Source organism: Dasypus novemcinctus, chromosome 21 (genome assembly GCF_030445035.2).
Source record: "Dasypus novemcinctus isolate mDasNov1 chromosome 21, mDasNov1.1.hap2, whole genome shotgun sequence".
In the NCBI taxonomy this organism is placed as follows: Eukaryota; Metazoa; Chordata; class Mammalia; order Cingulata; family Dasypodidae; genus Dasypus; species Dasypus novemcinctus.
The window spans coordinates 42,242,096-42,265,389 of record NC_080693.1 but is presented as its reverse complement, the minus strand read 5'-3'; the positions used below and the strand labels follow the sequence as shown (position 1 = coordinate 42,265,389).

The 23,294-nt window shown below is 40.1% G+C and overlaps 1 protein-coding gene across 4 annotated transcripts in view; it reads right to left on the bottom strand.

Moving 5' to 3' along the window:
* ACACA (acetyl-CoA carboxylase alpha) overlaps positions 1 to 23,294 on the bottom strand; it is a 413,948-nt gene that overhangs the window by 288,763 nt on the left and 101,891 nt on the right. The gene's annotated exons all lie outside the window — the stretch shown is intronic.

The window sequence follows — 23,294 nt, the reverse complement described above, 5'->3', positions numbered from 1 at the left end:
GGATTTCTACAACTCAATCACAAAAAGACAAACAACCCAATTAAAAAATGGGCTCAAGTAGGTGGATGCCCGCCTACCACATGGGAGGTCCCAGGCTTGGTTCCCAGTGCCTCCTTAAGAAGACAAGCAAGACAGCAAGCTGATGCAACAATATGACTCAACAATATGACACAACGAGGAGACACAATGAGGAAACACAATGAAAGACACAGTAAGCAAGGAGCGGGAGTGGCTCAAGCAATTGGGCACCTCCCTCCCATATGAGAGGCCCCAGGTTCAGTGCTTGGTGCCTCCTAAAAAGAAGAGCAGACACGGAGAGCAGAAAGCAAGCACAAACACTGAGGGGAAGGAATAAATAAATTTTTAAAAATAAATAATTAATTTTTAAAAATGGACTTGAATAGATATTTCTCCAAAGAAGATATTCAAATGGCCAATAACCACATGAAAAGATGCCCAATAGCATTATTCATCAGGGAAATGCAAATCACAACTACAAGTTACCACTTCACACTTACGAGGATGGTATTATTTTCTTTAAATGTTAGCAATGTTAGTAGGAATGCAAAATGGTGTATCCACTGTGGAAAACAGTTTAGCAGTTCCTCAAGAGGTGAGTATTAGAATTAACAAATGACCCAGCAGTCTGACTTCCAGGTATATACCCAAAAGAACTGAAAACTAAGACTAAAGCAGATATTTGATGAACCTTGAAGATATGTTGAGTGAAATAAGCTGGACATAAAAGGATAAATATTGTATGATCTCACTTATATGAAATACCTGGAATTTGCAAATTCATACAGACAAAAAGATTAGCAGTTACCGGGGGCTGGCATTGATGGGAGAGAATGGGGAGTTACTGCCTAATGGGTATAGTTTCTATTTGTAGTGATGAAAAAGTTTGAGTAATCCATGGTGGTGATGGTAGCACAACATTCTGAATATAATTAATGCCACTGAATTTTACACTTAACAGTGGTTAAAATAAAAAGGTTGGTGTTGTATATATTACCACAATAAGTTATCGGAAAAGTCTTAAAGCCACAACTAATCCTTTCTGTCCCTCTTCCTGCATATTAGCCCCTCACTAGCAAGCACAGTGAGTTAACTACCTAAATCAATGATCCCTAAAACTTTCTTACATTAGTACTTTTGGAAATCTGAGTAAAGCTATGGAATCCTCCCTGTCAAAAATGCACCCTCACAGAAAACGTTGCTTGCACGCAATTTTGGGATTCCTAAAGACTTACCATGAATTAGGTTAATATCCCTCTCTTCAGGCCCTACTTTGGAATTTGTGCTCCTGAGCATGATGGAGCTGGACTCAGATGTGACCTTTCTATACATGCCTCTTCTGTCAATTTTACTGAACCTGTGGTTGGCGCTAAGGATGGTGAATGCTCAGGGGACTTGAATCTCTGGGCTGCCCATGTGCCAGCTGGGCCCTGAGCCTCAGTAGAGTTGTAACTCCTACTCTCTGGTTGGTTGGACTTACCCATGTCAGCTAACAGGGAGGTGAAGATGGTCAATCACCACACAAGGGAATCATGAGTGCCTACAACTGAAAGCAGAAGAATTGCATCCATCATCCATAAAGAATCTAAGCCCCCTCTTGAGTGGACATCACCATTGCAGGGTCCACAGAATGGAGGAATAAAATATGGATTAGAGTGGACTTACTGATACTCTACTATAAAACTATTGTGACTAGTAATAGAAGAAATTGTAGCATTGAGGTGGAGAAAGTGGCCACAGTATTTGCTGAGGGCAGGGAGAAGGAAAAAGAGATGTGATATGGGGGTATTTTTGGGACTTTGAGTTATCCTAAATGATACTGCAGGGTCAGATGCTGGACTTTATATATCCTGCCATAACCCACTGAATGTACTGCGGGAGAGTGTGAACTACAGGGTTAACTATTATCCGTGTGGTGCAGCAGTGCTCCAAAATGTGTTCACCGAGTGTGATGAGTGTGCCCCAATGATGGGGGAGGTTGTTGGTGTGGGAGCAGTGGAGTGGAGAAGTGAGGGGTATATGGGAATCTCTTATGTTTTTTAATGTAACATTTTTTGAGATGTATATATCTTCAAAAAAATACAATTTACAAAAATGATGGGGATGGGGTGGGTTATATGGGAACCTCTTATGTTTTTTATTTTTATTTTTTAAAGATTTATTTTTTATTTATTTCTCTACCCTTCTCCACCCCCCACCCCCAGTTGTCTGCTCTCTGTGTCCACTCGCTGTGTGTTCTTCTGTGACTGCTTCTATCCTTATCAGCAGCACCAGGAATCTGTGTTTCTTTTTGTTGCATCATCTTGTGCCAGCTCTCCGTGTGTGCGGTGCCATTCTTGGGCAGGCTGCACTATCTTTCGCACTGGGTGGCTCTCCTTACGGGGCGCACTCCTTGCGTGTGGGGCTTCCCTATGCGGGGGACACCCCTGCGTGGCACAGTACTCCTTGCGTGCATCAGCACTGCACATGGGCCAGCTCCACACGTGTCCAGAAGGCCTGGGGTTTGAACCGCGGTTCTTATGTTTTTTGATGTACTGTTCTTTGTGATCTATTATCCTTAATAAGAAAAAGTATAAAACAAAAAATACAAAACAAAAAAGATCCCTCTCTCCAGTAAGAGGACAAAAAACGGAGTTGACATTTGGGGAAGGCACAAACAGCTGCTTTCCTACAACAGAAGCGGACAAAGAAACAAGACGCAGCGGATGGACACAGAGAACAGACAACCGGGGGAGGGGGAGAATTAAATAAATCTTTAAAAACAAAAAAAACATGTCCTTGCTCTTTGAAGCCATAATAAGTTCATTTAAATTTTTTCTGAAAGAACATCTGAATTTGCCAGTTTTGTATTTTTCATTTTATTGATCAAATTTTAAATGTATTTTGGTACTAATTTAGTGGTCCATAAGAGGCTGTAGAGAATTGTTTAAATCAAATTTTATATACTCCTACAAGTTTTAAATTTTAAAATAATAAACACCTATATTCCACATAGTGACAAAAATGCTATATACTCAAAGATACATAAGATTTGCTCCCTAGCTAAGTGGGTATAGACACCTAAACAATTACAGTAGTATAAAAATTGCTAGATTGGAAATACAAAGAAGGGTACTTAATCCAAAATTTGAGGTATGTAAGGAAAGGGGTCAAGGAAGACTTCCTGGAGTGGGAAGATATTACTGATGAAAGAAATGGGGAGAAATGCAAGGAAGAAAAGGAAAGAACATTCCATATAGAAGTAGCATCTGAATAAAAACCCAGATGGTAAGCTATAATGACTTATGAGAAATACTGTATCTAAATGGCTGCAACAGAGTTTGATGTCATTTCTTTCAAAAGCCAGCTGGACACTGTTTTTTTTCCAAAAAGAGGAAAGTATTTATTTAGGGTACACTGATCAGAGAAGACAACATACTATAAGACTGTCCTATTCCCCATTTTTCAGTCCAGGGATGTAGGATATTTTCCCAGGATGAAGCCAGTTCAAGCTTCTGTATATTTCAAGAAATCTTGAAAGATTTTTTTTGGGAAGGGGATATGGCTCAAGCAATTAAGCTCCCACCTACCATATGGGAGGTCCCTGGTTCAGTTCCCAGTGCCTCCTAAAGAAGACAGTGAACTGGTACAATGGGCAGGCACAGCAAGCTGATGCAACAAGAGACATAAGAAAAACATAATGAGAGACAGAACAAAGCAGGAAGCAGAGGTTTCCGGTGCCTCCTAAAGAAGACCAGCAAGACAGCAAGCTGACACACTGGGCAGGTGTGGCATGTTGATGCAATAAGATGACACAACAAGAGACAAAAGAAGAAAAACAATGAGAAACACAACAAAAGAGGGAACGAAAGTGGCTAAAGCGATTAGGCACCTCCTGTCTGCATCAGCAGTCCGGTTTGGTCCCTGGTGCCTCCTAAAGAAAGGAAGACAAACAGACACAGCAAACGCAAACAATGAGTGGACAGGGTGAAATAAAAAATAAATAAAACCTTTAAAAAATATAAAAATGAAATCTTGCCAAACTTCTTGATAAACACAGCAGATTGAATACATATTCATTTTCACTTCCTCCTGAACCCGCGCTAAAACAAAAAAGTAAAGGGATTTTTTTTCAAGGTGTAAACACCAAAGACAAAAGACAAAAAAAAAAAAAGAAAGAAAGGAGACAATAGCAATATAATTTTCTTGGAAAGATAGAAGAGTGATAAATGACTTAGCAAACCCAGGAAAACTGAAACATAAGCCATTTGTGGTAAGCATAAAATTTATATAATTTATAACATAGAGTCTCCAAAATGTATAGGAAATGGAGGTGAAAGATGAATTAAAATAAGGATTGGCTGAAATTCTGCTTCAGAAACTTCAGATCATCAAATTTTCTTCCCAATTACTACAGCCACATGCCTACTTGCCACTCTACTACCCTGGTAAAAAGTTAAAGATTTATTCTCTGGAAAGGGTTAAACAGAGGGTCTCTAGACTGGAGGATATCAGCAATGATAAAAGGCAGCAGTGCCATACTGAAAATGGGGAGATTCAATGAACATTAAAGAAGCCTTCTTTGTAGAAACTGACTAGCCCACAAAGAACAAATCTAAAGTTAATAACATTGGAGTTCCCTAATTAGTTCCCCAACCAGATCACCATACAATGAAGCTAACATTCAATAAGCCCCACTCACTTTCTCATAACATCTAATCAGTTTTCAATCCCCCTCTTAAATATAAGCATATAGTTAAAGATTACCAAGTGTCTAGGAAAAGATTCCAAAAAGATGAAAACAAATAACTATTTGTAGAAAAAAAATGCAAACTCAAGGAAAGAGATTATGCAGAATGAGAAAACATTAAAAAATAAGAGGAAAATTGAGACAGCAATATGGCAGCAGAGTAAGGAACTCCTAGAATCAGTTCTTGCTACTGGGCAGTCAGTAAACACCCAGAGCTCTCTGGAGCTAGCTGAAGCACCTGTTTGGGGGCTCCAGGAGACCAGAAAGACATCCTGCAACATCCTTGAAGGAATGGAAGAAGAAGGCTGCCTGTCTGCAGAGAGGACTCCTAAGTAGAGCGCTCCACGCCCTGGAGACTGGTGCCTATCCTCCACCGGAGGCACAAGCTCCCTCGGGAGCTATTCCACGGCTGGAATTGAAAGCTCCACTTCCCAAAAACAGGGGAGGAAGAGACAGTTGGGCACCAACTTCAGCTACTGATGAGTAAAATTCAGTGGGCCAAAGTATAATCCTGAGAACAACTAAAGTTTGAGCCTGTTCAAGTCAGAAAGAGGCTGGGAGCCACCATCTTAACTCTGCCCCTGGCACAAGGGGAAGCAGGGTGGACTGAAAATCCCTGTGCTGGTGGGGACCAGCTTCTTTCCATTCAGGTCAGATTGCAGGTCTAGCCTAAGACCCAGTACCACCTCTGACACGGAGGAAGCTGCAGGGACCTGCGCCAGCCTCTCCAGGAAATTGCCGGCCAACCCGTGGAGGCCGGTGATTGTCCTACTCTGGTGGTGCAAGCCGCCCCAGGAGCTGTTCTGTGACCAGAATTGGCAGGTCCATTTCCCAAAAACAGGGGGGGAGGAGATGGTTGGCTGCAGATTTCAGCTACTGATGGTAGATTCGGATGGCTAAGGAATAATCCTAGGAACAGCTGGTGTGTGAATTTCTCCAAGTCGATAAAAAGCCAGTGGTCGCCATTTTGACTCCACCCCCAGCCTGAGGTGAAGCCCACCTGACCAAATACAACAGTAATGGTAGGAACAGGTTTCTTTCACCTGGATCAGCCTGCAGCCCTAGCCTAGGTTTCAGTACCACCTCTGGCACGGAGGAGGCTGGCTAGTTCAGCACCAGTCTATCTAGGTAACTGAGGGTACCTTTGGCTGGCACAAAAACTGAATAATTAAAAGTCTACTGGGGCAACCGCATTCATCTTGGATCTGCACTGCATTGATTGATGCCCACACCTGCAGCTCCACCCATGCCCCAGGCAGGGAAGAAAGAGGCATGAAGCTTCATCAGTCTCTCTGGGCAACTACCGTCCAGGCCTGCACAACTTGCTTTATTCCACACAACTGTGACTCTGTCCCTACCTCTGGGAAAGGAGAAAGCTGGGAGAAGCTTCATCTATCCCTGGGGCAATGAGGGCAGCTTGAGCCTCCACAGTTTACAGTACCAATTACGTCCTTGGCTCCTACTGCACAACCAGAAAGGGAGAAAGGCAAGGAAGCCATAAACTAAAGAGAAAAACTGCACCCAGAATAAATACTCTAGTAAACCAGAAGCAAAAACACCAACAAAAAATTACAGTCCACACCAAGAAACAGGAAGCTATAGCCCAGTTAAAGGAACAAGATAAGCCTCCAGATGACATAAAAGAGTTGAGACAACTAATCATAGACGTTCAAACAAATCTGCTTAATAAATTCAATGAGATGGCAAAAGAGATTAAGGATATTAAGAAGACATTGGATGAGCACAAAAAGAATGTGACAGCATGCATAGAAAAATAGCAGATCTCATGGGAATGAAAGGCGAAATAAATGAAATTAAGAAAGCATCGGAGGAAAACGGACTTTGGCCCAGTGGTTAAGGCGTCCGTCTACCACATGGGAGGTCTGTGGTTCAAACCCCGGGCCTCCTTGACCCATGTGAAGCTGGCCCATGCGCAGTGCTGATGCACACAAGGAGTGCCGCGCCACGCAGGGGTGTCCCCTGCGTAGGGGAGCCCCATGCGCAAGGAGTGCACCCGTAAGGAGAGCCGCCCAGCGCGAAAGAAAGTGCAGCCTGCCGAGGAATGGCACCGCCCACACTTCCCATGCCGCTGACGACAACAGAAGTGGACAAAGAAACAAGACGCAGCAAAAAGACACAGAAAACAGACAACCGAGGGAGGGGAGGGGAATTAAATAAATAAAAATAAATCTTTAAAAAAACAAAAAACAAAAAACTAAAAAAAAAAAAAAAAGAAAGCATTGGACATTGGAGGGAAGTGGACTTGGCCCAATGGATAGGGCGTCCGCCTATCACATGGGAGGTCCACAGTTCAAACCCCGGGCGTCCTTGGCCCATGTGGAGCTGGCCCATATGCAGTGCTGATGCACGCAAGGAGTGCTGATGCATGCAAGGAGTGCTGTGCCACGCAGGGCACGCGTAGGGGAGCTCCACGCGCAAGGAGTGTGCCCCATAAGGAGAGATGCCCAGCGCGAAAGAAACTGCAGCCTGCCCAGGAGTGGCGCCGCACACACGGAGAGCTGACGCTGCGGGATGATGCACCAAAAAGAGACCAATTCCCAGTGCTGCTGATAAGGATAGAAGTGGTCACAGAAGAACACACAGCGAATGGAAACAGAGAGCAGACAACTGGGGGTGGGGGGAGAAAAAAACATTGGAATCATAGGAGATTTGATAAGGCAGAAGAAAGGATTGGTGAGCTTGAAAAAATGGCCTCTGAAGAAAAGAATGGAAAAAATGGAACAAGGTCTCAGGGAACTAAATGACAGCCAGAGATATGTAAACTTACGTGTAATGGGTGTCCCAGAAGGAGAAGAGAAGGGAAAAGGGGCAGAAGGAATATTTAAAGAAATAATGGTAGAAAATTTCCCAACCCTATTGAAGGACATGGATATTCATATCCAAGAAGCACAACGTACTCCCATACAAAAAAATCCAAATAGAACAACTCCAAGACAAATACTAATTAGTATGCCAAATGCCAAAGACAAGGAGAGAATTCTGAGAACAGCAAGAGAAAAGCAATGCATAACATAAAAGGGATATCCAAAAAGATTTAGTGCTGATTTCTCACCACAGAAAATCATAGAGGCAAGAAGACAGTGGTCTAATATATTTACGATACTATGAGAGAAAAACTTGCAGCCAAGAATTTTATATCCAGCAAGACTGTCTTTGAAAAATGACGGCAAAATTAGACTATTCACAGATAAACAGAAACTGAGAGAATTTCTAAGCAAGAGACCAGATTTTCAGGAAATACTTAAGGGTGTGCTAGAGCCTGAAAACACAGGAGAGAGGGGCCTGGAAGTAAGTCTAGAAATGAAGATTATATCAATAAATAACTAAAGGTCGGGAAGCGGACTTGGCCCAATGGATAGGGGGTCTGCCTACCACATGGGAGGTCCGCAGTTCAAACCCAGGGCCTCCTTGACCCATGTGGAGCTGGCCCATGTGCAGTGCTGATGTGCACAAGGAGTGCCCTGCCATGTGGGGTGCCCTCTGTGTAGGGGAGCCCCACATGCAAGAAGTGTGCCCCGTAAGGAGAGTCGCTCAGCGCGAAAGAAAGTGCAGCCTGCCCAAGAATGGCATGGCACACATGGAGAGCTGACACAAGATGATGCAACAAAAAGAAACACAGATTCCCAGTGCCGCTGATAAGGATGGAAGCAGTCACAGAAGAACACACAATGAATGGACACAGAGCAGACAATTGAGGGGGGTGGAGAGAAATAAATAAAAATAAATAAAATCTAAAAAAATAAATAAATAAATAAGTGTCAAAAGAGTGGTGAAAATAAAATACGACAGCTAAAATTCAAGTAGTCAGGAATAAACTTAACCAATGATGTAAAACACTTGTATTCAGAAAACTGCAACCCAACATTAAAAGAAATTTAAAAAGTCCTAAATAACTGGAAGAACATTCCATGCTCATGGATGGGAAGACTAAATATCATTAAGATGTCAATTCTACTCAAATTGATTTACAGATTCAATGCAACCCTGATAAAAATTCCACCAGCATTTTTTTTTTTAATTGAAAACACAATTAGCAAACTTATATTTGGAAGGGTCCTGAATAGCCAGAAACATCATAAAAGGAAACGCAAACCCTCATCTCTGGATTTTAAATCATACTACCAAGCTATAGTGGTAAAAACAGCATGGTATAGACATAAAGACAGATACATAGACCAATGGAACCAAATTGATGGCTCAGAAACAGACCCTCACAGGCATGTTCAAGTGATTTTTGACTAGCCTGTCAAACCCATACAGTTCGGGACAGAACAGTCCATTCAGCAAAACGGTGCTGACAGAACTGGATATCTATAGCCAAAAGAAGGAAAGAGGACCTCTATCTCACACCTTATCCTAAAATTAACTCAAAATGGATCAAAAACCTAAAAATAAAAGCAAGAACCATAAAACGTCTAGAAGTAATTGTGGGAAAATATCTTCAAGACCTGGTGGTAGGTGGTAGAGTCTTAATGGAGATAAAAGAAGGACTGAGATGGACTACTGATGTTTAATGTATATAAAAGTTTTAATTAGCTTTACTGTAAAAGTATGGAAATGTATAGAATGGATGGTAAAAATAGTAATAGCTAGTTTATAAATAGGGATGTGGCTGAAAATGGTAGTCTAGGGATGTAAATGCCAATTGACAGAATGCTAGAGAATAATCTAGGAACTGAATAGCATAATAAACCAACAGGTGGATGAGAATTGTGGTTGATGGTACAGATACAAGAGTGTCTTTTGTGAGCTAGAGCAAATGTATCACTACTGCAGGGTGTTGGGAACACATGGGAAAAATACAACTGGAATGACCTATTGACTGTGGTTAGCAGTAATAATATAATATTCCTGCATCTATACCAGAGATGTACTGTATTGACAATGGGCAGTATGGAAAATGTGAGCCAAATGTACATTATGGACATGGTAACAATGAGATGATATTATCTTATCTGTAACAAATGTCCCATCACAGTGTGGTGTGTTGATAGTGGGGTGTTACTTGGCAATTCTGCATATGTGCATGATTTTTTTAGAAGTTTACAACTTCTGTTATAAAAAATATATTTAAAAAATAATAATAAAGTGTGTTGGGGGAAAACCACACCAAATGTAAGATAAGGACTATAATTAGTAGTCAGATTTTGACAATATTCTTTCATAATTTGTAACAAATATCTCATGACAATGCAAGGTGTTGGTGGAGGGCTGACATATGGGACCCCCTGTATGATGTTATGCATGTTTGCTTTATAAGTTCACAATTTTCACTACACAAATAATTGTTTGTGTATGCTCATATATAAATGACATAAAGATAATAATAATAGGGAGGGTTGGGGGAAAATACTTTGGTTAGTAGAAATATTTAGACAATGCTTTTTAATTATTAGTTAAAAAGGTTTAACAACAATGTAAGGTATTGGTGGTAAGGTGAGTTATGAGAGTTTGTATGATGTTATATATGTTTTGTAAGTTCACAACTATTACTATATACTTGTTGTTTATGTATGTTTGTGTGTGGGTGATATAGTTCAATAAATTAATTAAAAAATAAATAAATAAGAGGAAGAGGAAGACCTTCACCTCCATGGTATTTTCCCCAAAAACCCATATTCCCAGTCTAATCATGAGAAAACATCAGACAAACATTAATTGAGGGATTCTACAAAATACCTGACCAGTATTCTTCAAAACTGTCAAGGGCATTTAAAAAAGACTAAGAAACTATCACAGATTATGGGGGACTAAGGAGTCATATTCACTAAATACAATGTGGTATCCTGGATTAAATAAAGCACATCAGGAAGCAGATTTGGCTCAATGGATAGAGAGTCAGCCTACCACATGAGAGATCCAGGATTCAAACCCAGGGCCTCCTGACTTGTGTGATGAGCTGGCCCATGCACAGTGCTGATGCGCACAAGAAGTGCCGTGCCACGCAGGGGTATCCCCTGCATAGGGGAGCCCCACATGCAAGGAGTGCGCCCCGTAAGGAAAACTGCGAAAAAGTGTGAAAAAAGTGCAGCCTGCCCATGAGTGGCGCCACACACACGGAGAGCTGACGCAGCAAGATGATGCAACAAAAAGAGACACAGATTCCTGGTGCCACTGAAAGGATACAAGGGAACACAAAGAACACACAGTGAATGGACACAGAGAGCAGACAACTGGGGAGAAGGGGCAAGGAAGGGGAGAGAAATAAATAAAAAATTAATCTTTAAAAAAAGCACATCAGTAAAACAAACAAAAAATACACTGATGAAATCCAAATAAAGTCCAGAGTTTTGTTAATAGTATTTTACCAATGTTAATTTCGTAGTTTTGACAACGGTACTGTGGCTATGAAAAATATTAACATTCAGGGAAATGTAGTGAAGGATATATACAAACTGTACTACTTTTGCTACTATTCTGTAAGGACAAAATTACTACAAAATAAATTCTTAATTTTAAAGAACTATCATTATTCTCAGAGAACCAAAAGAAATATTATAAACATAAAACACAAACAGGATATTTTTTAAAGAAACATTAAAGAACAAGAAAAAGTTTTTAGAAGTTAAAAGTATGATCATAGCAATAAAAAAACTCAATAGAAGAGTTGGAAGATAGAGTTGAGGAAATATTAATAAATCAGAATAAAAAGACAAAGAAATACACAATAGGAGAGAAAATGAGAAAAAAATTAGAGAACGTATTCCGAAGGTCCAATGTATGAATAATAGGAGCTAGCAAAAGTGAGAACAGAATAAAATAGAGGGCAAAAAATAATTAGTATAATAATTCTATGAAACTTCTACATGATTGCCATATTCAAAAGACCCACCAAGTAACCACCACAATGAATAAATTCCAAGACACACACACAACTATAAAGGACATTACTCGGACAAGCAAGGAAACTTAAAATAGATTATATATTTGATATTATTGTGTAAATGCTGTATTTTGGGGTTATAATGGTATTGTGGTTAAATAAGAGAATGTCCTATTTCTTAGGAGAATCATGCAGAAATATTTATGGATGAAGAGTCATGAGATCTAGAACTTACTTTGAAATGGTTCAGAAAAAAATTATATATGAGAGAGATAGCAAATGTTAAAAATTGGTGAATTAAGACCAAGGAAGGGGTTGTGTTTATTGTACCATTCTTAGAACTTTTTGTGGGTTTCAAAATTTCTCAAAAAAAAAAAAATTTTTTTCCAAAATAAAAACTTTGAAAAATATTTACCTCCCATGTACTCGTTCTCAGGACACTACTGTGGGGAGCCACCCGCTGTGAGGTCTGTTTACAGCCTCTCACAACATGGCGGAGTTCACATATCTGCCCTGTCATTTCCTTATTCTTCTCCTCCCTGCTTCTTTGTTCTCCCCCTCCCGCCACTACTCAGGTGACCACAGCAATACGCATGCGCAAGGCGCGAAACTCCACAGACCCGGTGCGAACTGTCGGCCAATCCCCTCCTTGGACGTCTGCCACCCACAAGACCAGCCTATCACCTATGTACATGTTCCCTTCCTTCTCTATATATTCCCATGTTCTACCCCCAATAAGCGAGGCTTGATCAGAACCCTGTCTTGCGTCCATTCTTCTCTCGACTCCTGCCCCTACCCCTGCTTCTTCCCACAGGTCCCTGGACTCGCCCCTGCTGGTTTCGGGCAAGTGGCTCCCAACGTTGTGGATGGGACCCGGGGAAGAAGGAAGCCGACACAAAGGAAAACCTGCGCAGGTGGTTTTTGTGAATATGGAAGACCTGAAAATTCTTAGGCGGAAGACCTGAGCCTTCAGCTTGGGCGGAAGATCTAAGCTTTCAGCTTGGGTGGAGGAGACCTTCAGGGGACTGCCTATTCCCTAGAAGAAGTCTCGGTAAGTGATAGGCTACAAGGGGGCAGGGCTCCTCTAGTAATAGTTCCCTTTTCCTATCCGGCCTGCAAGCCACGCTTAAGACGAGAGGAGTAAAGGTTAATGTTAAAGAACTCTCTAAATTCTTTGCCTTCCTCCAAGAAATTTGTCCCTGGTTCCCCCAAGAAGGTACTATTGATGAGGGATGGTGGCGCCCAGTAGGTAACACCTTACAAGACTTTTACAAAACCTTCGGCCCTAAAAGGGTCCCCATTACTGCTTTTAATTATTGGTCTGTAATTAATGAGCTCCTAGCCGCACGCCATTCCTGTCCCCAAGCGGCTGAAGTACTAAAACAGGGAGAAAAGGCTCTTAGTCCGCTGCTTTCTCTTTCCCTCCTATACAAGATAATGAATCCCTCTGCCCTCAGCCCTCACCTCCTTTTCCTCAGGCTGCAAGATCTTCTAGCCACTCCAGTTCAGTCTCCATCACTATACATAGTGATGGTGAAAGTTCCCCTTCCGACAATGAAGAAAATAGCTCAAACTTACGTCCAAAACCTAAGACTACACCCTCAAAAAGTACTCCCCCTGCTTCCCAAGCTCCGGCTCCTTTAGACAATCAAATAACTCATTATCCCCCGCTAGACACTGGCTAAAACCGCCGGAGCCTAACTCTCTCACTGCCACATCTACTACACCTCCCTTTTCAGCTCCGCTTATTAACTCTTTCACTGCTGCGCGTTCTACACCTCCTCTTTCAGCTCCACTTACTGCAATTGTCCTTAATCACCATCCATTCACTCCTCTTCACTTCTTTCCAGTAAATTACCACAATGAGATTCTCCTCCCTTTTAGGCTCCTTGGCATCATAAAACCATTGCTCACCTTCCTAAAGCCGTTCAAAAATATAGTCTTAATAGCCCCTGTGCTCACATGTTATTAAACAGCATTTCTCATGCTCACAATACACCTACTCATTAGAAAAATCTAGCCCTTCCTATTTTAACCCTTGAACATTTTATTACCTAGAAAGCTCTCTATTATAATAAAGCCAAATGTGAAAGTACCCGCACATTACTAACGGAATAACAGTCATTCCCCCAAGCGTTTTCAAATGTGAGGAGCAATAAACCCTTCCAAAAGTTCAGGCTAGCTGTCCCTTCCCCCCACTTTGAACAATGTTTAACCATAACTAAACTAATAACAATGTTTCCAAGTACCAGCTTGCATATTACAGGCAACATGGATTCCAGAAGAAATCTTAAGAAGTAATATTTAAAATGTCATATAATAGAGAGCTTAAAAGCAGCTATACCAAGAAAGTAAGAATTATGAGTTAATTGTAAACTGTATGTTTCTGTTACTGTGTTGTGATTGTTCTGTGTTTGTTTGTTCGTTCAATGTCAGTGTATATTTTGATACCTCCGGATGTTAATATAAATTAATAAAAATTTATAAAAGAGCTCTATTCAAATGGCCAAAAATTAAATAAGCGCTTATATTAATACTTAAGTTTAAATGTTAATAAAATCTCTACAATGATAAAAATCATAGGTCTTGATTAACAAAATTACTATAAGTCTTTTTATAAAAAGTTGTTCTTGCCTAGATTGAAATGAAAAACTTATTTTTCTTCATAGGATAATATGAAGGATGCAAAAAAATGAATATTTGGTTAAAAGTTTGTGAAAATGCTAACTGAAATTTAATAAGTTTTGCAAAAAAGTGTACTTTGTCCTAAAGTAGGATGGCTAATTTTCATAAACTCTTGAAACTTAATTTGCATGTGGCAAGTTGTAGAAGGTATTGTGATAACTTTAAGTAAGGGAATGTGTTCTGTAAAGATAAAATTTGTCTTAAAATGATATAATTATAGTCTATATGGTTATAAATAATTATAAAAGGTCTTATGAAGCATTGTTTATATTAAAGTGTTTAAATGGCTAATTCCAAAAAGTCATTATTAAATATATATAAAACTGAATTGATGATAATAATAAAAGGTAATTTTATAACAGGAAAGATTGGCAGCAACCAGCCTCCCCTGCCAACTTGCTTCTAGAAAACTGTTTCTGATATTGCATACTACTAAGTATTTAAAGAAAAGTTCATTATTTTAACAAACTTGTTTAGTGTTCACAGTATTATGTTATAAAAGGTTTGCTTGATAACTTTGTATGTAGGCTATATGGAATGTGTTTTTATTATTAAGGAAACAGAAGATGATTTTGTCCTGAGATAAATGATTGATTATTGGAAAGAGTAGAGTGTGGGACAAAACCTGACTGAATACTGACAGTGCAGAAGGTTGTTGGAAAAGGAATTTTTACAGCTAAAGTTAAATAAAATTTAATGGGTCTATCTATAAAATTTTAAAGGCTTTAGTATAAAGTAGTATGCTGATGCAAAGTTAAAATTTTTTATTCTTTCTCAAGGCCTCTCATCATTAATCTGTTTTGGTAAAAGTTCTTATCCTCAATAGTCAGTATACAAAGAAATTCTGTCTTATCAAAATAGCTTCTTGTGCTTATCGTTTCCTCGGTGTTCCAAGAAGGAAAGTTTTATCTCTTTTAAAGGAACATAATGTACAAAACTGCTTTCTCAAAACCAAATCCTGAACAGTGGCCTTTTATTCCAAACTAATTATAAGAGATTTGTTCTTTTACCTTAAAGGAAAAATTAAATAAAATAATTAAGTTCATTTAATATGTTATAAGTTAAATAAAAGGTGTTTTACAGTGTTATAAAATTAACAAGTTTTTCTTCCCTTAAAGCCTCTATTAATTAAAGTCATATGAATAGAAGGTTCCTATGAATGCTTAAAAGTGTATAAAGTTACCAATATTTCAGCATAATATTAAAGAGAAGTACAATGTGGTTATTTATGGTTTTAATTATTATAAAAGAGTGTGTGTCACAGAAACAACCTCTTATCATAGATTAAAGTAACAACACTAGTATGCAGCAATCCCAAACACTGCTAGTTTGTTGCAAAAAGTTGAAGTCCAGCTGTATTGCTATCACTTTGTTTTAAAACTTGCTAAACTGGGGGGGTGCTGAGTTCCTGGCCGGAGGTGCTCTGTCGTGGTCCCTAGGGAAACAGCGGCGGTCCCCCAGGTGCAGCGGTGGGGACCAGGAAGGAATGAGGGTCCAACAGGGAGAGCATGATACTAATGACGATGCTTGTGAGCCTATATGCCTGAAATAAGAACAAGGCCTAGAGCAGCACTGTGCCTGGGAATTTCCTCCTGACAGCCTTCATGTTACTCAAATGTGGCCAGTCTCGAAGCCAAACTCAGCATGTAGATGCAGTGCATTCCTCCCAGCGTGGGACACGACACCCAGGGATGAGCCTCCCTGGCACCGAGGGATCACTACCAAATACCAGCTGAAGATGGAACTAGAAAATGACCTTGAATTAAAGGTTCAATGCGGATCAGCAGAATATCCCTGTCTACATATAATAACATGACTATAAAATGCTGTTTGACCTAATGTAAGGGGGAAATGGAAAGCAGAAATGAGTTTATATGGCTACGAGTCTCTAAAAAAGAGTCTGGAGGCTGTCAGAAGGATTGCCCCTGTGCACAGCTGAGCAGAGTCTGGGAGACAGATGGAGTGGATGCAATCCCAGGTGTTGGTTCCTTTGAGGGCTAAAGAGACCCACGGGTTCTATGGTCATGGCAGACAGGGTTCAGCCATGTCAGATGGCCCTTCTTTGGAGCTGGTGTTTCTGCGTGATGGAACTGGACTCAGATGGGATCTCTTTTCATAAGACTTTCATCCTACTTTACTGGAATTGTAGTTGGTGTTGGTGTTTAAGATATATTTAGGGGATTTGAATCTCTGGACTGACAATAGGATAGCCAGGCCCTGAGCATCAACAGACTCCAGCTCCTACAATCTGATTTATTGGACTCACCTCACTCAGCTAAGATGGAGTTGAAGAAGGACAACCACCACACCATGGAGCCTAGAGTGCCTACAACTGAAAGCAGGAGGATTGCATCCAGTATCCATGTGGAATCTGAGCCTCCTCCTGACATAGAGGTGCAACGGACACAAGCAATCCAAGGCCCACAGAGAAAAGGTGGCATTGGAATGGGAAAAGTGGACATGGTGGCTGATGGATATGGGGAATGGCAGGAAGAGATGAGATGTGGAGGCGCCTTTGGGACTTGGAGTTGCCCTAGATGGTGCTTCAGGGGCAATCACCGGACATTGTAAATCCTCCCAGGGACCACTGGATGGAATGTGGGAGAGTATGGGCCATGATGTGGACCATTGACCATGAGGTGCACAGATGCTCAGAGATGTACTTACCAAATGCAATGGATGTGTCATGATGAAAGGAGTGAGTGTTGCTGGGGGCGGAGTGGTGGGGTGGGGGTGGTGGGGTTGAATGGGACCTCATATAATTTTTTTATTTTTTAATGTAATATTTTTACAAAATCAATAAAAAATTAAAAAAAAAAAACTTGCTAAGACTTTCTTTAGTGTCTTCTTAGACAAATCAAGCCAGCTGCATTCCTCTATCTGTAAAAACCCAACAATAAACTTTTGCAGTGCTTTTCAGGGCTATGTGCATAGCCCAACCATCCTGTACAGTATTTACTGATAGTAACAGTAATGGAAAAGCAGCATACGTTACTTCTCAAAAAGAACAGGTTTGACAAACTCCTTATTTGTCTGCTCAATGCACAGAGCTTTCAGCCGTCATTAAAGTTTTACAAATGTTTTAAGAGCCCTTGAACATTGTCTCTGACTCTAAATATGTAAGTCTTACTGTCAAGCATATTAAAACAGCTCATATCTTTGCTACTGATGAGTTATCTCAACTTTTCACTGATTTGCAACATCTCATCAGGTTAAAACAGCATCCTATTTACATTACTCACATACACTCTCATACCTCTTTGCCTACTCCTATGACAGCAAATAATGCTCGAGCCGATTTATTAGGAGGGTGTTTACAAGGTGCTCGTGATTACCATGCTCTAACTCACATTAATGCTAAAGGCCTGCGAAATAAATATAAAAAGTTAATAAAACTACAGGCACAAAAAATTATTCACGCTTGTCCTACTTATGAACCACTAACAGTGGTGCCTTTTCAGGCTGAAACTAATCCCAGAGGCCTAACTCCTAATCAATTATGACAGATGGATGTTACTCACATACCATCCTTTGGTAAATTACAATATGTTCATGTTTGTATTGACACTTATTCTCATTTTTTGTGGGCTACTGCTCAAGGTGGGGAATGGTTTCATCATGTTCACTCACACCTCTGGTCTGCTTTTGCTGTAAGGAGATGCCCTCTGAAAATTAAAACTGATAATGGACCTTCTTACATTAGTAAATCCTTTGAATCTTTGTTTAAAATATGGTATTGAACATGTTACCAGCATTCCTTATAATCCTACAGGTCAAGCCATAGTTGAATGCAGCCATCATACCCTAAAAACTATGATTTTAAAACAAAAAGGGGGAGATGATGGCATTATAACACCAAAAGATTAATTAGCAAAAGCTTTATTTACATTTTCTTAATGTTTATAATTCATTAACACCTGTGGAAGGTCACTTAGAAAATGTCAAACATCTACAGTAGACACAGGAAATGAAGATCAACCAATATTCTAGAAAGATATTTTAAGCAATGAATGGAAAAAAAGGCAGGATAAAAGTAAGGGGGTGAGGCTATGCTCTTATCATTTCAGAAAATGGAGAACAAATTTAGTTATCTGCGAAAAGGATTAAACCCCAGAATGAAGAGATGGAGTCTTCTACAATTTCTGATGATGGTGATCGTAAGTAATAAGGAAACTGCCAGTAATTACACTTATTAGGCCTATATACCTAACCCCCCATTATTTAGAGTGTTAACCTGGAAAAATCCATTCTTTCATATATATCTGAATAAAACCCATATATTCCCTATACCAATTGATAATCGATTGCCAATTAAACCCTATAAAGAAAGACAAAGAATCGATAATCTCATATTACCATTTGATTATCAACCCTTATGCATTAGTAACCATCCTTCCTGTATGTAGGTTAAAAATCGGGCCATAATTATCTTTAAAAATAATAATACTCAGTTTATTTTGACTTTATTTCCCTCTTCCAATTTATTCATGACCAAAAATCCTACTTATGATTGTCCGCAAAAAGACAGTAGGGATAAAGAAGGATGGCAAGAGTGCCATATAGGAAGAGGATCTGTCGTTTTTTAATGATTCCTATGGAATAGTGTGGGAAAGTGCCCCTATGGGGAGTCCCATTGAATATAATGACAGATTTATTTGGCATGGTCTAAATAGTAAAGGACAACAAAAAATAATTTTTACTAAAAATTATATTTGGAAACAGAAAGGGAAATGGATCCCTTCTCCATGGTGTAATATTACATCTATACATAAACAAAAGAATTTGTGGAAAGTTTTTCTAGGAATAGCTCCTACTATAGAATGGATTGGGAATAATAGTAAGAATGGTCAATATCTGCATTTAAATCAAATTTATCATCTTCAGGCATGTGTAAGAAATCCTTATATTTTGTGGTTGGAAAATTAACTATAACCCAAAAATGCTCTATTCTATAAAAATGAGGCCTTGCATCCTAGTAGCCATTACCCCGCAACTAACATACTATGGAGAAGGCAAACTAAAAAATTTTCCTATCCCCATCTGTGTCAAAGAGTGCCGCCTTCCTCCCTATATTGGTAAAAAATTAGCCTCACAGGTTCAGTCACTGCAGCTGCCACAGCACATGGTGCTCTTGGTCATGGCCTCGTCAGCTTGCAATACTTTAAACAACAACGACAAATTAGCCTAGAATCCAGTGCGCAGTCTCTTGACTCTCTGCAGCGGCAACTAACATCCCTCACCCAAGTAGCCTTACAAAACTGTAGGGCCTTAAACTTACAGCTAAAAAGGGGGAACATGCCTCTTTCTCCAAGAGGAATGCTGCTACTATATAAATGAATCTGGTATTGTTGAGCAAAATGTTAAAAAATTGCGAGAATTGCGGGGAGGAATATTGCCCTCCCAATCAACCTCCTCCTCATCTGCCTGGCTCACCTCCCCCCTCGTAACGTGGCTAGGTCCCCTCCTCAGCCCTCTAATAGCTCTTCTTTTAATCTGTGCATTTGCACCTTGCCTCCTTAAATTTCTCCAAGAAAGGATGAAGCAAATCTTGGCCCACGTGATATATCTTACCGCTGTTCATCAGTACCAACCTCTCCGGACCGAAGAACAAACAACCAACCTTTGAAAATGCAAATTTCTTATGTTGTTTCATTTGCTATCCTGTACCCTAATAGCATTTCTTTGCCTGTTTTCCCCTTACAGTCACCACCTCCCTTATCACGGCTTAACATTCTCTGTTTAATCTATATCACTGAACGGCTTCGGCAAAGATCCAGCGGCTCGAACGAGCAATGGGCACCCTGGCCTGACAAGACCAGAGTGGGTGTGGCCACACCCACCAATCTCAGTACATCATGCTTGTCATACACGGTCTATGAGGGCTCCCCATTATAGCTTGCTGTAATTGCAAGCCATCTGTCGCTGAGGCGCTGGTCTGGTTAGCCAATGACGGGCAACTGGGCTGACCCATCAGTCAACCTAAGACAGGGATGTGGCCTTTTGCTGCCATGATTCCCAATGACGGGTAAGACTGATCGCATGCCGGGTAAGACGAATCGCTTACCGGGTGCAGCCCCGACCTAAGACAGGCACAGCCCCCCTTTCAGCACGGGAGCACCTTGCAGTCGCATGCCACTACTGAAAATAAGCCCTGGTCTATCATGAGCTGTCGCCGGCTGTTCCTTTCTTCAATTCATAACACATTAAACAGAGAAGGGGACCTGTGGGGAGCCACCCGCTGTGAGGTCTGTTTACAGCCTCTCACAACATGGCGGAGTTCACAAATCTGCCTGTCATTTCCTTATTCTTCTCCTCCCTGCTTCTTTGTTCTCCCCCTCCCGCCACTACTCAGGTGACCACAGCAATACGCATGCGCAAGGCGCGAAACTCCGCAGACCCGATGCGAACTGTCGGCCAATCCCCTCCTTGGACGTCTGCCACCCACAAGACCAGCCTATCACCTATGTACACGTTCCCTTCCCTCTCTATACATTCCCATGTTCTACCCCCAATAAACGAGGCTTGATCAGAATCTTGTCTTGCCTCCATTCTTCTCTCGACTCCTGCCCCTACCCCTGCTTCTTCCCACAGGCCCCTGGACTCGCCCCCGCCGGTTTCGGGCACACTACTGTAGGATATTCTCCAAAAAATGAAGGAATAAACTAATAATGGGGAAAGATGGGAAAAACTTTCTTCACAGCAGAAGAGAAGTAAACAATGTCCAGGCTGATGGTGAAGAATAAGCACAGGAAGACAGCTATGTACCAGATGCAATGCAAAGGGCAAGCAATCTAGATTAGAATTAGTCAGAAAAGTCAGAGAGGTTTTATAGAAGATAAAATTAGTGGACTATCTGATCCATCTCAATGTCCTGAGAGAGCCAGACAACTGGTAAAGTATGAAGTTGAATGAATAAGCACATAGAAAACTAGGCAAACAAAAATCAGTGCCATCATCAACTCAAGGGAAAGAGTTGTGCAGGAAAGAAAAATAATCAGAGGACATTATGCAACTAAAGTATAGCACTTACATATTTATAATAATGTAAAGACTGAATACCAATAAACCAGTTATAGCATAACTCAATGGGGGCAGTTAGTTGGGGGTGAGGGGTAATGGGAAAAGTAAAGGTGAACAGTGAGAGTAAGGACAGGAAAGAGCCCAAACCTCATCTCTCATAGCAAAACATCAATAAGTAATGCTTAATAATGAAAAATCAAAATTAGCAAGACAAGTAAATTATTTACAGACAAAAGTGTATACAACAAATATATAGTGGGTATATTTTTAATGTAATATTATTACAAAGTCAATAAAAAATAAAAAAATTAAAAAAAATAAAATAAAATAAAATAAAATCTTAAAAAAATATATATATATAGTGGGGTAAAACTGCATATATATGACTGTTTTCCTTGAAATTGAACAAATGCATGTTAACACTTAAGATGTTAATATTACACAAAAAAAGCCACTATGCTAAGTGAAAGAATGAAGGATATGTATAAAAGGGGGAGGGGATGAGCATGGTTGTTTTGTTGTAATCAACTTTGTGAAACTATATGACTTTTTAAACTACATGCACATATAACTTGGATAAAAATATAAAAAGGATTTTACTGTAATTTTAAGTGAAGAAGCCAAAGGCGAAGAAAAGAGTATAAAGTATGCATCATTTGTATTAAAAAAAATTGGCAGAGGGAAGAATATATATGAGCATTTGCTTGACTATGTCTAAAATCTCTGGAAATTATTAAGAAATTAGTAGCATTAAATTTTAACTTAAATATCTGAAAATTATTGTTAAGAAATGATAACACAAAATTTATAACAGTTTGCCACTGGTGAGAGAAACTAGGTGGCAGCAAGACAAAATTAGAAAGGAGAAGGTCACTGTGTAACGTTTTGCACATTTTAAATTTTGAAACATGTCAGTGTATTCCTTATTTATTTACAAATTAATTCCACGCCTCTCTAAACCTTTATCCCATATCTGCCTGAGCATTTAGCTAGGAAACTTGCACATCATTTGCTTGCTACTTATTACGTGTTACTGTGTAATTGACTCTGCTTGACTCCAGGTTATCTCCTCAATAAGGCTGGGAAAAACCATTCTCTCTTCCAATTGTCTTAGATCCACCACCACCAATGCTTCACAATGCTGTGTGAACACCAGGCTTTTGCTGGCTGAGTGTTTCATCAGAATTTTAAAAAGCATTTGAGTTACAAAATTAGGAGACATGAACCAAGAACAGGGAGTTTATTTCAAATATTATGCTCATTTAGAGGCTGATAGGTAAAAAAAAATTCTAGAATTAAGAACCAAAAAATGTTGGTGTGGGAGGAGCGGGGGGGGTATACGGGACCCTCTTATACTTTTTATTTATTTATTTATTTTTAAAGATTTATTTATTTATTTAATTTCCCCCCCTCCCCTGGTTGTCTGTTCTTGGTGTCTATTTGCTGCGTCTTGTTTCTTTGTCCGCTTCTGTTGTTGTCAGCGGCACGGGAAGTGTGGGCGGCGCCATTCCTGGGCAGGCTGCTCTTTCTTTTCACGCTGGGCGGCTCTCCTCACGGGCACACTCCTTGCGCGTGGGGCTCCCCCACGCGGGGGACACCCTTGCGTGGCACGGCACTCCTTGCGCGCATCAGCGCTGCACATGGCCAGCTCCACACGGGTCAAGGAGGCCTGGGGTTTGAACCGCGGACCTCCCATGTGGTAGACGGACGCCCTAACCACTGGGCCAAAGTCCGTTTCCCCCTCTTATACTTTTTAATGTAACTTTTTTTTAACGTATGTATCTTCAAAAAAATACGATTTACAAAAATGATGGGGTGAGGGGGTGGGGAGCGGGGTATATGGGAACCTCTTATGCTTTTTATGTTTTTTTAATGTTTTTTAATATAACATTCTTTGTGATCTAAAAAATAAAATAAAAATAAATAAATAAATAAATAAATAAATAAATAAATTGAAAAGAACCAAAAAATTCTAGGATTAAGAATCAAATTGTAAAC